We start from the raw sequence: 14819 nt of genomic DNA, 5'->3' as shown, positions 1-14819 counted from the left end.
TGTTTTGCCTGTCTTACCTTGGTTACTTCAAATACAACCCCAATTCCAAAAAAGTTGGGACAAAGTACAAATTGTAAATAAAAACAGAATGTAATAATTTACAAATCTCAAAAACTGATATTGTATTCACAATAGAACATAGACAACATATCAAATGTCAAAAGTGAGACATTTTGAAATTTCATGCCAAATATTGGCTTATTTGAAATTTCATGACAGCAACACATCTCAAAAAAGTTGGGACAGGGGCAATAAGAGGCTGGAAAAGTTAAAGGTACAAAAAAGGAACAGCTGGAGGACCAAATTGCAACTCATTAGGTCAATTGGCAATAGGTCATTAACATGACTGGGTATAAAAAGAGCATCTTGGAGTGGCAGTGGCTCTCAGAAGTAAAGATGGGAAGAGGATCACCAATCCCCCTAATTCTGCGCTGACAAATAGTGGAGCAATATCAGAAAGGAGTTCGACAGTGTAAAATTGCAAAGAGTTTGAACATATCATCCTCTACAGTGCACATCATCATCAAAAGATTCAGAGAATCTGGAAGAATCTCTGTGCGTAAGGGTCAAGGCCGGAAAACCATACTGGGTAACCGTGATCTTCAGGCCCTTAGACGCCACTGCATCACATACAGGCATGCTTCTGTATTGGAAATCACAAAATGGGCTCAGGAATATTTCCAGAGAACATTATCTGTGAACACAATTCACCGTGCCATCCGCCGTTGCCAGCTAAAACTCTATAGTTCAAAGAAGAAGCCGTATCTAAACATGATCCAGAAGCGCAGACGTCTTCCATGGATTAAAGCAAAAAAAAAAATCATCTGACTGAAAAAAAAGCTCCATGTCGTTGGGCCCTACCACGTCAGCGATGCGTCAAATTTTAAACGTCATGTTGTCCATTATCCCCTCGGCCCCTACTTATAGTACATTTACATAATTTTAACAATGACTAAAGCTAAGGCAAGACTTTACCATTGTCATTACTGGCTATAAATGATGAAACATCAAGTTTTCAGCGCAAAGTGCAAATTTATTTCAACAATACTTTAGTAATGCACAATAGTGGTTAAGAGAAAAGTGCAAGTGCAGTCGAACTTGAACCATGCTTTCAAAAGAGTGGAACAGAAAGAAAAATAAGAAAATCTGTTGAAATAAAGCCAGGAAACAAGAAAAGTAAAGTGAAAGTTCACTTTTTCTGCTTCTTCGCAGTGAAGCCAAAGGCATCTAGTTTGGCAACACCTGATGCCTGTTTTTGTTTCTTTTTCCTTGGCACAGCAGCAGGAGCTTGCCATTATCACCCATTTCATTTTGCCAAGCCCATCTCCACTTATTCTTTCCCGTTTTGTCAATGTCTGACACATCTGTGCCTTCATTTAAAAGAAGCACGTCCATGAAGGCAAAACCGAAAGTAATTTGACGTGCTCTAGTGATGGAAATTGAAGGGCCTATGTCAGGTGAAATATGGCCTTATACGCAGTACTCGAGTTGAGGGGGGGATGTGGGGGGATGGCATCCCCCTTCTGAAATAAAAATCTCAAATCATCCCCCTTATAAAACAGCCATCCCCCCATCACATCCCTTGTGCCATTTTACCAATTAATGTGGAAATTAGCCTACTATTATTTTAACAAATATTACTACCATTTTAACATTAGAGGCTTTGCGCAGTGATAGCCTACATGTAGCCAGATAAAAAAGACGCATATTTATTTATTCGGTTGCACCTCTCATTCACACCTACAGTACCAGTCAAAAGTTTGGAAACGCCTCTAATTCAGTGGTTTTTCATTATTTTAAAATTTTCTGAATTGTAGATTAATACTAAAGTCAGTCATCGACATTATGAAGAAATATATATGGAATTATTTGGTAAACAAAAAAAGTGTTAATCAAACCAGAATATGTTTTATATTTTAGATTCTTCAAAGTAGGCACCTTTTGCTTAGATGACAGCTTTGCACATCTTGGCATTTTCTCAGTCAGCTTTACGAGGTAGTCACCTGGAATGGCTTTCAGTTTACAGCTGTGCCTTGTCAAGAGTTAATTTCTTAAATTTCTTGACCTCTTAATGTGTTTGAGACCATCAGTTGTGTTGTGAAGAGGTAGAGTTGGTATACAGTGGATGGCCCTATTTGAGTACTGCTCTAATCCATATTATGCCAAGAACTACTCAACTAAGTAAAGAAAAACGACAGTCCATCATTACTTTAAGAAATGAAGGTCAGTCAGTCCGAAAAAGTTTGGGATGAGTTGGACAGCAGAGTGAAGGCAAAGCAGCCAACGAGTGCTCAGCACCTCTGGGAACTCCTTCGAGGCTGTTGGAAAACCATTTCGAGTGATTACCTCATGAAGCTGATTGAGAGAACGTCAAGAGTGTGCAAAGCTGTAATCAAAGCAAAAGGTGCCTACTTTAAGAATCTAAAATCTAAAACATATTTTGGTTTGATTAACATTTTAAAGTTTACTAAATGATTCCTTACGTATTGCTGCATAGTCTGGATGACTTCAGTATTCATTTACAATGTAGGAAAAAAATTTAAAAATAAAAACATCGAATTTGAAGGTGTTTCCAAACTTTTGACTGGTACTGTATATGGAGGTTTCAGTCACTGAAAACAGCTACTTTCGCAAACTCTGGGCAGAGTGGAGATTTCTGAAAACTCCATCTTCAGACACGCGTGTAAATCGGGAAAACGAAGCAACAGTGGGCGAGAGGGCACGTGTGAATATAATGAGTCATTGGTGTGAATCTTTCACCGAATGCCAATTGTCCCGGTTCTTCATGAAATCACACGTGCACGCACAAATTCATTAGGTTAACTTTCAAATAACTGTTCTTGTACACTTGCGACACCGGAGCCACTTTCCTGAATTTTGAGCTTTGGAGTATTGGCTTCCACTGTTTTCTGACTGTGGCAGCAGGGGCGTGGTCAAGCGCCGGTCTGTGACAGGAGGGCGGAGTCAGGGAAGGTGAGTGGCAGAATCACTACACCTGAGAGCAATTAACCTGTGTTTGTGTGTCTTCCCAGTGACCACGCCCTATATAAGGAGGGAGAGCAGAGAGCAGAGGAGCTCTTCCCTGAACAGACACCCGTTGTGTGTGTGTGTCTGACTGAGTGACTGTTATACTGAAAAGTGTGACAATAAATACTAAATTGGAACCTGATCTCTGTTCTGCCGTCCTCTGTGATCCACCCACCTGCTCCGAACTGCCACAGTGGTGCTGAAACCCGGGATCTGGAGCACAGCAGCCTCACAGCCCCATGGAGTCCTCCCCGTTCGCTGATCTGGTCCACGCCCTCGCCACGGCCCAGCAAAGCCAGCACCAGGCGCTACTCACCCTCTGAAAGGAGCAAGAAGAGCGGTTTGAGGTCCTGGCATTGGCCCAACAAGAAGATCGACAGGCGTTCCGGCACCTCCTCGCGTCGGCGGGACCCACCAGCGCTCCTATCGCGGGCCCGTCTCCCCTCACCGTCACCAAGATGGGCCTGCAGGATGACCCCGAGGCATTCATCACGCTCTTTGAGCAAGTCGCTGAAGCCTCAGGGTGGCCGATGGAGCAGCGCGCGGCGCGCCTCCTCCCCCTGCTCACGGGAGAAGCACAGCTGGCCGCGCTACAGCTCCCCACCGACCGCCGGCTGGCCTACGCGGACCTCCGCCGGGCCATCCTCCAGCGCGTGGGGCACACTCCAGAACAGCAGCGCCAGCGCTTCCACGCGCTGCGCTTGGAGGAAGTCGGCCGGCCGTTCGCGTTTGGCCAGCAGCTCTGGGACGCCTGCTGGCGGTGGCTGAGGTCCAACAACCGCGACGCCGAAGGAATCCTCGACCAGGTGGCGCTGGAACAGTTCATCGCTCGCTTGCCAGCAGGAACTGCGGAGTGGGTCCGGTGCCACCACCCGGCGTCGCTGGATCAGGCAGTCGAGCTGGCGGAGGAACATTTGGCGGCTGTCCCGGCGGCAGGACAGCAGATGGCATCTTCTCTTTTCTCCTCTTCTCTCTCTCTCTCTCTCTCTCCCCCTCCTCCTGTGTCCCGTCCTCTCCCCATTCCCCCTCCGCGGAGGTGGGGGCCAGCACCACCCCAGCCGGCCCGCCACACCTGCGCTGCCCTCCCGTTTCTCCCTTCTGTGTCTGTCTCTCCCCGACCTCAGGTGAGTGAGCCCCAGATCACCGGTGCAGAGGGAAAGCCCGGGCCGGTTTGCTGGCGCTGCGGGGAGCCGGGCCACCTTCAACAGCAGTGCACGGCAATGGAAGTGGGCGCGGTGGTTTGGATCCCCGACGCGCCAGAGGCCGCCCTCGATCGGGCCGGAGCATATCGCATACCGGTGAGTATCCAAGGGGCTACATTTCAGGCGTTGGTGGATTCTGGTTGTAATCAGACCTCAATTCGCCAAAGCCTGGTTCAAAACGAGGCATTGGGGGGAGCACAAGGGGTGAAGGTGTTGTGTGTGCACGGGGATGTTCACAGCTACCCTTTGGTGTCGGTCCACATTATTTTCAGAGGGGAAAAATTTATAGTGAAGGCGGCGGTTAATCCCCGCCTTACCCACTCTCTAATTTTGGGGAATGATTGGCCGGGATTTCGGGGTTTAATGACACGCCTAATAAAGAGTGGGTCCTGCCATTTAACAGGGGGAGGTCCCGGTGTCGCTTTGGCAGGAGCAGCTGTCACAGAGCCGTCTACGTCATCTCCACATCAGAGTGAGGAGCCGCTGGCTCCTCCTCTCTCTATTGGGGAATCCCTCGAGGATTTCCCATTAGAACAATCGCGAGACGAGACTCTGCGACATGTGTTTGACAAAGTGAGAGTAATCGATGGTCAAACGCTCCAGCCGAACGCCACCCCGTCCTTCCCCTACTTCGCAATTATGAAGGATAGGTTATACCGAGTGACGCAGGACACTCAAACTAAAGAGCGAGTCATGCAGCTTTTAATTCCGAAGAGCCGCTGGGAATTGGTATTCCAGGCGGCTCACTTTAATCCCATGGCTGGACACAGGGCAGGATAAAACACTAGCCCGAATAATGGCCCGATTCTACTGGCCCGGGATTCGCGGCAATGTTCGTAGGTGGTGTACGGCATGCCGCAAATGCCAGTTAGTAAATCAAGCGGCCATTCCAAAAGCGCCTTTGCGCCCTCTTCCATTAATCGAGACCCCGTCTGAGAGAATTGGGATGGATCTCGTCGGGCCATTAGATCGGTCAGCACGAGGGTATCGCTTTATATTAGTGCTGGTGGACTATGCAACGCGATACCCGGAAGCAGTGCCTCTGCGCAATATCTCAGCACGCAGTATTGCAGAGGCGCTCTTCCGCGTCATCTCCCGAGTTGGAATCCCGAAAGAGATTCTGACTGATCAAGGCACTACATTTATGTCACAGACACTGTGCGAACTGTATGGGTTATTGGGGATTAAGCCGATCCGCACCAGCGTGTATCACCCACAAATGGACGGTTTAGTAGAACGGTTCAACCGCACCCTCAAAAATATTATTAAAAAATTCGTAAGTGAGGACGCACGTAATTGGGATAAATGGCTTGAGCCCTTGCTGTTCTCAGTGTGAGAGGTCCCCCAAGCCTCCACGGGGTTCTCCCCGTTCGAATTATTATATGGGCATAAGCCGCGTGGCATCCTAGATGTGCTGTGGGAAAATTGGGAGGAGGGACCTTCACAAAGCAAAAACGAAATTCAGTACGTTATGGACCTGCGCGCAAAACTCCACATGCTCACCCACCTAACTCAGGAGAATTTGCGGCAGGCCTAGGAACGGCAAGCCCGCCTGTACAACAAGGGCGCGTGCCTTAGAGAGTTCACTCCGGGAGATAAAGTACTCGTACTGTTGCCCACGTCGAGCTCCAAATTGATCGCCAAGTGGCAAGGACCCTTTGAGGTCACACGATGAGTCGGGGATGTCGACTATGAGGTAAGGCGAACGGACAGGGGTGGGGCGCTCCAGATTTACCACCTCAATCTGCTTAAACTCTGGAACGAGGAGGTCCCCGTGGCGTTGGTGTCGGTGGTTCTAGAGAAGGTGGAGCTGGGGCCGGAGGTTCAAAAAGGGACATTGGCATCACGTACCTCTCCGGTCCCCTGTGGAGACCACCTCTCCCCGACCTAACTCACGGAGGTCGCCCAGTTGCAGACCGAGTTTTCGGATGTGTTCTCGCCCCTGCCCGGTCGCACTAACCTCATAGAGCACCACATAGAGACGCCCCTGGGGGTGGTAGTGCGTAGCCGCCCTTACAGGCTACCTGAACACAAAAAAAAGGTGTTTCGGGAAGAGCTTCAGACCATGCTCAAAATGGGCATCGTCGAGGAGTCCCACAGTGACTGGAGCAGCCCGGTGGTCTTGGTACCCAAGGCCGACGGGTCGGTCCGGTTCTGTGTAGACTATAGAAAAGTCAACGCGGTGTCTAAATTTGACGCGTACCCAATGCCTCGTATTGACGAGCTGCTCGATCGACTAGGCATGGCTCACTTTTATTCGACACTGGATTTGACGAAGGGATATTGGCAGATCCCCTTGACTCCACTATCCCGAGAAAAAACGGCCTTTTCCACACCGTTTGGGTTACACCAATTTGTCACACTTCCGTTTGGGCTGTTTGGGGCGCCTGCTACGTTTCAGCGGCTGATGGACTGGGTCCTCCGCCCCCATGCCACCTATGCGGCCGCCTATCTTGATGACATCATCATATATCGTAATGACTGGCCGAGGCACTTGGAACACCTAAGGGCCGTCCTTAGGTCGCTGAGGCGAGCGGGTCTCACAGCCAACCCAAAGAAGTGTGCGATTGGGCGGGTGGAAGTACGGTATCTGGGCTTCCACTTGGGCAATGGGCAGGTGCGTCCCCAAATTAACAAGACCGCAGCAATTGCGGCCTGCCTGAGGCCCAAGACCAAAAAGGGGGTGAGAAGGTTCCTGGGGCTGGCTGGCTATTATCGTAGGTTTATACCTAATTATTCGGACGTCACCAGCCCGCTGACTGATCTCACTAAAAAGGGGGCACCAGATCCGGTCCAGTGGATGGAGCAATGCCAGCGGGCTTTTTCAGAGGTAAAGGCTGCACTGTGTGGGGGGCCACTTCTACACTCCCCTGACATTTCTCTCCCCTTTATGTTGCAGACCGATGTGTCAGACAGAGGGTTGGGGGCGGTTTTGTCCCAGGAGGTGGAGGGGGAGGACCGCCCCGTCCTGTATATCAGCAGGAAGCTGTCGGTGCGTGAGGGGCGCTACAGCACCATAGAGAGTGTCTAGCCATCAAGTGGGCGGTCCTCGCCCTCTGGTACTACCTGCTGGGGCGCCCTTTCACCCTCTGTTCGGACCACGTGCCCCTCCAGCGGCTCCACCGCATGAAAGATGCCAACGTGCGGATCACCCGTTGGTATCTGGCACTCCAACCCTTTAATTTCAAGGTGGTCAACAGGCCGGGGGCGCAGATGGTCGTGGCGGACATCCTCTCCCGTCAAGGGGGGGGGAGTCAGCTGCAGGCCGGATGGCCGCCCGGCCTGAGTCGGGCGGTGGGGGTATGTGGCAGCGGGGGCATGGTCAAGCGCCGGTCTGTGACAGGAGGGCGGAGTCAGGGAAGGTGAGTGGCAGAATCACTACACCTGAGAGCAATTAACCTGTGTTTGTGTGTCTTCCCAGTGACCGCGCCCTATATAAGGAGGGAGAGCAGAGATCAGAGGAGTTCTTCCCTGAACAGACACACGTTGTGTGTGTGTGTCTGACTGAGTGACTGATATACTGAAAAGTGTGACAATAAATACTAAATTGGAACCTGATCTCTGTCCTGCCGTCCTCTGTGCTCCACCCACCTGCTCTGAAATGCCACACTGACCTTTTGTGCTTAGTGAATGAGACACTTCATTACACTCCACTGACTGGCTTCCAATTCCGGACTTTTTTGAAAATGTAAAATATAGGCCTACGAGATGTTTTTTTGGGACTTAATTCGCGTTGCTCCTTCACTATTAATTTTTGAGCCTGATGAGGCACTAAATACTGTGGAATTATTTTCTCCTTACTATGAAGATTGGCATCTTAAACAAGTGTCAGGAAAACTTGCAGCCCGACTCTGCAGCCTCCAATGTTTAAGCGAACTGCTGAAACCATAATGTTTAAAGATTAAATCGTAGGCTAATCAAACCAAAGAAAAATACAGCCTTTCCAGGACGTTGTCTGCCGAAGCCTGTTTAACCTACAAAAGGCTTACTTGAGCAACTTGAGCAACTGTTGCGGCTTCAACAGGGCTGTTTAGATTTTTTACCTGATCACCTTTCAATAGGCAAATATCATTATTATTATTATTATTATTACTACTACTACTACAATAGGCCTAGTATTAGTAGTAGGCAAGTAGTTGCCTAGTAGTAGGACAGCCAAATTGTTTCATCAGTGGAGCCACCGTTAAAAGGAAACTGATGCGGAGCACCGCGGCTGGCCTCGGGGTGAATCGCGTCCCGAGGCTCGGGGCTGGCCCGCCCTGGCAGCGCTGGTTCATTGGGGAGAGGGCAGAGGTCATTGGCTGCCAAGTTTGGCATCTTAAACAAGTGTTTAAACAAGTGGCCGAGTTACGAGCGTGCAAAGTCGGGCTGGAGCTGCCGACAGAAACGAAACTCAAGCTGAGCACCGCGGCTCGCTGCTTATGCCTAGCCTCCCTGGGACTAGACAGTAGCGGAGGCTGTATTTATTTATGCCTATCTAGCGCAATAACTTATTCCTTTACATATACTCAAACATAGCACAAGAAAGGGTTCAACAACAGGCAATCACAGCAGCTTGGTGAAGTTCTAAATCACATCGGTGTCAGACCTATGGGCCTATCCCCTTTTTTTTTTTTTCCTAGGATCTGCATCAATCTCATTATTGACCTTTAGCGCTCCCAGTTGACGGAAATCCATCGTAGCGATGGAAAACTTTAATCCATGCGTCTTCTCTGGGCCAAGGCTCATTTAAAATGGGCTGTGGCAAAGTGGAAAACTGTTCTGTGGACAGACGAATCAAAATTTGAAGTTCTTTATGGAAATCAGGGACGCCGTGTCATTCGGACTAAAGAGGAGAAGGACGTCCCAAGTTGTTATCAGGGCTCAGTTCAGAAGCCTGCATCTCTGATGGTATGGGGTTGCATTAGTGCGTATGGCATGGGCAGCTTACACATCTGGAAAGACACCATCAATGCTGAAAGGTATATCCAGGTTCTAGAGCAACATATGCTCCCATCCAGACAATGTCTCTTTCAGGGAAGACCTTGCATTTTCCAACATGACAATGCCAAACCACATACTGCATCAATTACAGCATCATGGCTGCATAGAAGAAGGGTCCGGGTACTGAACTGGCCAGCCTGCAGTCCAGATCTTTCACCCATAGAAAACATTTGGCGCATCATACAATGGAAGATACGACAAAAAAGACCTAAGACAGTTGAGCAACTAGAATCCTACATTAGACAAGAATGGGTTAACATTCCTATCCCTAAACTTGAGCAACTTGTCTCCTCAGTCCCCAGACATTTACAGACTGTTATAAAGAGAAAAGGGGATGTCTCACAGTGGTAAACATGGCCTTGTCCCAACTTTTTTGAGATGTGTTGTTGTCATGAAATTTAAAATCACCTAATTTTTCTCTTTAAATGATACATTTTCTCAGTTTAAACATTTGATATGTCATCTATGTTCTATTCTGAATAAAATATGGAATTTTGAAACTTCGACATCATTGCATTCCGTTTTTATTTACAATTTGTACTTTGTCCCAACTTTTTTGGAATCGGGGTTGTAATTTCCCCAGATCTCCGCTCTCACACCCGGCCCCAGCAAAATTGCCAGCCTCTCTATTTCGCTCTCCCGGCTACTCTCCTCCTCCTGGGTCACACACACGGCCGACACCCTGCTTTCAAACCCCCCCCCCACACACACACACACTTATAAAAGCATACACCTTCTCTCATCCACAATAAACCGACATTTTTTGTTTGTTTGTTCCATTTGACTGTTTATTTTGTTGATTTTTCTTTGTTGCTTTAATTTATGGAAGACTGGAACCCAGTGAACTGAGTTTTCTAAATACACTAAAACAAAATTTATTCTATGTCCTGTGCTATGTTGTGTTGTAATGCTTTAAGAGGGTTTTGGGAACGGGGATTTTTTTTTTTTACTTGTGGCAGTCTTTCACTGCCTGGCGCTCAAGTAATAAATAAATAAATACAACCCCAATTCCAAAAAGTTGGGACAAAGTACAAGTTGTAAATAAAAACGAAATGCAATGATGTGGAAGTTTCAAAATTCCATATTTTATTCAGAATAGAACATAGATGACATATCAAATGTTTAAACTGAGAAAATGTATCATTTAAAGAGAAAAATTAGGTGATTTTAAATTTCATGACAACAATACATCTCAAAAAAAAGTTATGACAAGGCCATGTTTACCACTGTGAGAAATCCCCTTTTCTCTTTACAACAGTCTGTAAACGTCTGGGGACTGAGGAGACAAGTTGCTCAAGTTTAGGGATAGGAATGTTAACCCATTCTTGTCTAATGTAGGATTCTAGTTGCTGGGGTCTTAGGTCTTTTTTGTCATATCTTCCGTTTTATGACGTGCCAAATGTTTTCTATGGGTGAAAGATCTGGACTGCAGGCTGGCCAGTTCAGTACCCAGACCCTTCTTCTACGCAGCCATGATGCTGTAATTGATGCAGTATGTGGTTTGGCATTGTCATGTTGGAAAATGCAAGGTCTTCCCTGAAAGAGACGTTGTCTGGATGGGAACATATGTTGCTCTAGAACCTGGATATACCTTTCAGCATTGATGGTGTCTTTCCAGATGTGTAAGCTGTCCATGTCACACGCACTAATGCAACCCCATACCATCAGAGATGCAGGCTTCTGAACTGAGCGCTGATAACAACTTGGGTCGTCCTTCTCCTCTTTAGTCTGAATGACACGGCGTCCCTGATTTCCATAAAGAACTTCAAATTTTGATTCGTCTAACCACAGAACAGTTTTCCACTTTGCCACAGTCCATTTTAAATGAGCTTTGGCCCAGAGAAGACGTCTGCCCTTCTGGATCATGTTTAGATATGGCTTCTTCTTTGAACTATAGAGTTTTAGCTGGCAACGGCGGATGGCATGGTGAATTGGGTTCACAGATAATGTTCTCTGGAAATATTCCTGAGCCCATTTTGTGATTTCCAATACAGAAGCATGCCTGTATGTGATGTAGTGCCGTCTAAGGGCCCGAAGATCATGGGCACCCAGTATGGTTTTCTGGCCTTGACCCTTACACACAGAGATTCTTCCAGATTCTCTGAATCTTTTGATGATATTATGCACTGTAGATGATGATATGTTCAAACTCTTTGCAATTTTACACTGTCGAACTCCTTTCTGATATTGCTCCATTATTTGTCCATGCAGAATTAGGGGGATTGGTGATCCTCTTCCCATCTTTACTTCTGAGAGCTGCTGCCACTCCAAGATGCTCTTTTTATACCCAGTCATGTTAATGACCTATTGCCAATTGACCTAATGAGTTGCAATTTGGTCCTCCAGCTGTTCCTTTTTTGTACCTTTAACTTTTCCAGCCTCTTATTGCCCCTGTCCCAACTTTTTTGAGATGTGTTGCTGTCATGAAATTTCAAATGAGCCAAAATTTGGCATGAAATTTCAAAATGTCTCACTTTTGACATTTGATATGTTGTCTATGTTCTATTGTGAATACAATATCAGTTTTTGGGATTTGTAAATTATTGCATTCTGTTTTTATTTACAATTTGTACTTTGTCCCAACTTTTTTGAAATCGGGGTTGTAAATAAATAAACTAACTTTCAAAGACAAACTTCACCATTACAACATGAATCCTGTATAGTAAAGCAGTGTTTGTTTCCCCTCTTTCTGCGTTACTGCGGGGGTTGGACTGCCTACTACGGTAATTACGGTAGGCGAGCCTGGGGACGTCTTGATGAAGTTTTTCATGAATGAGTCAAGAGCATGCTAAGCGTGCTAATGAGTAGTAGAACACATAGTTTCAGCCTCGTTTTACAGGTAGAGAGTTCAGGTTTGTCTGCAAGTCAGGGTTGCAGCTCATTAATACACTATTTCAGATGTATAGTGAAAAAAATGACTGTCATCTCCGTAGACCTTTCGCTTTGCTCCATCAGTTCTGAAGTATACATTGAGATATTTCACCTGACGTCACAGGGTCACGTGACGCCCCGGTGTCCGCCATTTTGAAGGTCAAGCTAGCTAATGTCAACAACATAGTAGCTAGTATGTTACTGTAGCAATGTTTACGTTCAGTCATTTGGATGACTATTAAAACCTTTCAGTCTCAAGTTTTTCCTTTACTGTATTTACTAGTTTACTGTAATTATGATCCGGCAGCTGACACCGGATCCAGTGTAAATAGCTGCCGGAGCCAACATCCTAGCTTGCCGGCGCGCGCTAGCTCCCAGCTTGCCGGCGCGCACTAGCTCCCAGCTTGCCCGAGCACACTAGCTCCCAGCCGGCGCACGCTCCGGCAAGCTCGGACGTTGGCTCCAGCAGCTATTTACACTGGATCCGGTGTAAATAGCTGCCAGATCATAATTACAGTAAACTTGCAAATACAGTAAAGGAAAAACTTGAGACTGAAAGGTTTTAACAGTCATCCAAATGACTGAACGTAAACATTGCTACAGTAACATACTAGCTACTATGTTGTTGACATTAGCTAGTGCTAACAGCTAGCTGCTAGTACACTGCTACAAATACACCGACCCTAATAATACAGTTCTTGGTCATTGCCTGGTAACAGCAAATTTATAACGGGCCATGTCTCAACAGATTAAGAAGTTATTTCAATGACATTTAATAACATTTTGTTTATCCTGAGGATCGAAAGTAAATGAAAATGTGAACAAACCTTAGCTGTAATAAGATGGCGACCACCGGCTCCAGGGACGACCCGCTGATGTAGGCATGTTACCCAGCCTGACACAAAACATTTGTAGGCATCCAAACTCTTATACGCTTTCATATCAATACCTGTGTATGGCGATGGGTTTTTAACGACATAGGTATACAGATCATGTGGGCCGAATTCAGGTAAAGATGAGGACTTCGTGTACTTCCGTACGTCAGTGAACAATCCTGGTGGAAGCAGGTAAACGTCGTTCTCTAAGCCTGCTAACCTCAATTTTTGCAAATACCTCTCCCTCTGCTCGCCCTGTAAATGCCCTACGTCGCTGGATAGTGAAGGTGTTTTCTGCATCTCGCTCCTTTTTCTTTTATGTTTTTCGTTTGTCGCCTTCCTCGCATTCAAACTGATTCGAGCCATGACGTCCAAAATGGCAGACTAACGATGCATCACATGACTTGGTCACGTGGGTGAAATACCTCAATACATTCAGCCTTGCACCCAAAGACGTCACGCATCGCCCTTCCAACAGGCAACATGGCAGCTTCCTGGTGGCATTAAAGAAGCGATACAAAAACACTCACAACTTTCTTATAAAATGGTCAAACATGCCTGAAACTTTTCTTACAGGCTCTCAATATGACAAGCTACCAACCCATGCATGTCTTTACATTTTCTATTCCTTTAAAACTGAAAAAAATCCTCCACATCTGAAGGTGACTAAAATCATTTGTAATTAATAGAAAAGCTACTTAAGTCTAATACTGTTTTCTTTACCAGCATTAAATAGGTTTTTGTTGAGTTTAAATGACTAATTTCTGTCTAGTTCATTAAAAGTGATGAATAAACAGTGACAGATAAAATAATTGATAAATAAAATGGAGTAGTTTGCACTTTTTAAACAGCAGCTTTACAGGGAAGATGACTTCAGTTCCGCAGTTTTACTGCTGTTTTTCCACGAGCTCAGTCAAATACAACCACATTTCTCTCCAACACAGCACTTACTTTTACTCAGCACTCCATGCTGGGCTTCATTAATCTCACCGGTTCTGCCTGGAGTTGGAGTTTTTCTTTATTTTTATTAATTTCTCCGAAAAGCAACAAAATGGCGCCGAGGCTGAAAGAGAAACACTTTCACTTTCGGAAAACTGATTCACTCCGAGTGATGTGTCGTTCAGGGAATGAATCGACTCTTTGATTCGGCTCTTTTAGATGGATTTTAAAGCAGATACGCAGAGCCTTTATTTTTAAATAAGTTTCTGAGTGGATAGGATCTCCATCCGTGACTCTTGTATGCTGCATAAATGGGAATAAAAAAATATATATTTTTGAGAGTTAAAATCCACCGCAAAGTTGTTATTGGAGCTGAGCCAGCCAGCCCTCAGCGCATGACGTCACTGCAGTAACCAGTTTTAAAGTGCATATTCTGGACCAATTTCGGGGTTTTTTTTATATGAAAGTATGTCCCTTTACACACTCATCCAGAAGGGTAATTTTGCACAAGGCCATCTGTCTACAGCAGAAAAAAATAAAATAACAAAATGCGTCTGGAAAAATCTCAAGGGAGTCTGGAGCCAGATTCGTGATGTCACCTGCGGAAGCGCCAGCAGGCTGCGCAAGCTTTGCACGGTTTCAGTGCACAGCCTGTGTAGACCAAGTGCTCCCATTTCTCTCTCATTGTCCAGTCTTTTGGGAAATGATGAGTACTAATCCCATTATGACTGGTGTTGCTACACCCTCCTACAATACATCTGTTAGCCATTTTAATAATTACGCAATAACGTTGAAGAAATTTGCAGAAAATCACCAGGTCGTTTTCTCATAAACAAACCAGCGCTGACGTAGGATTCAGAGGCAGGCGTCCCGCACGCGACGTCACAAAAATTAATGTTGGCCAGGAAATCCAAATGCCAAG

At 46.2% G+C, this 14819-nt stretch overlaps 1 protein-coding gene across 1 annotated transcript in view; it reads right to left on the bottom strand.

The window, feature by feature from the left end:
• Window positions 1–14042, bottom strand: part of LOC132870650 (NACHT, LRR and PYD domains-containing protein 12-like) — a 137743-nt gene extending 123701 nt beyond the window's left edge. Inside the window, exon 1 of the mRNA XM_060904400.1 lies at window positions 13910–14042. The gene's annotated coding sequence lies outside the window, so the exon portion shown is untranslated. The remainder of the gene's footprint in view (window positions 1–13909) is intronic.
• Window positions 14043–14819: the final 777 nt, after the last annotated feature.

Source organism: Neoarius graeffei, chromosome 22, assembly GCF_027579695.1.
Source record: "Neoarius graeffei isolate fNeoGra1 chromosome 22, fNeoGra1.pri, whole genome shotgun sequence".
Lineage (NCBI taxonomy): Eukaryota > Metazoa > Chordata > Actinopteri > Siluriformes > Ariidae > Neoarius > Neoarius graeffei.
The sequence above is the reverse complement of the archived record's forward strand: the minus strand, read 5'-3'. Positions and strand labels throughout refer to the sequence as shown.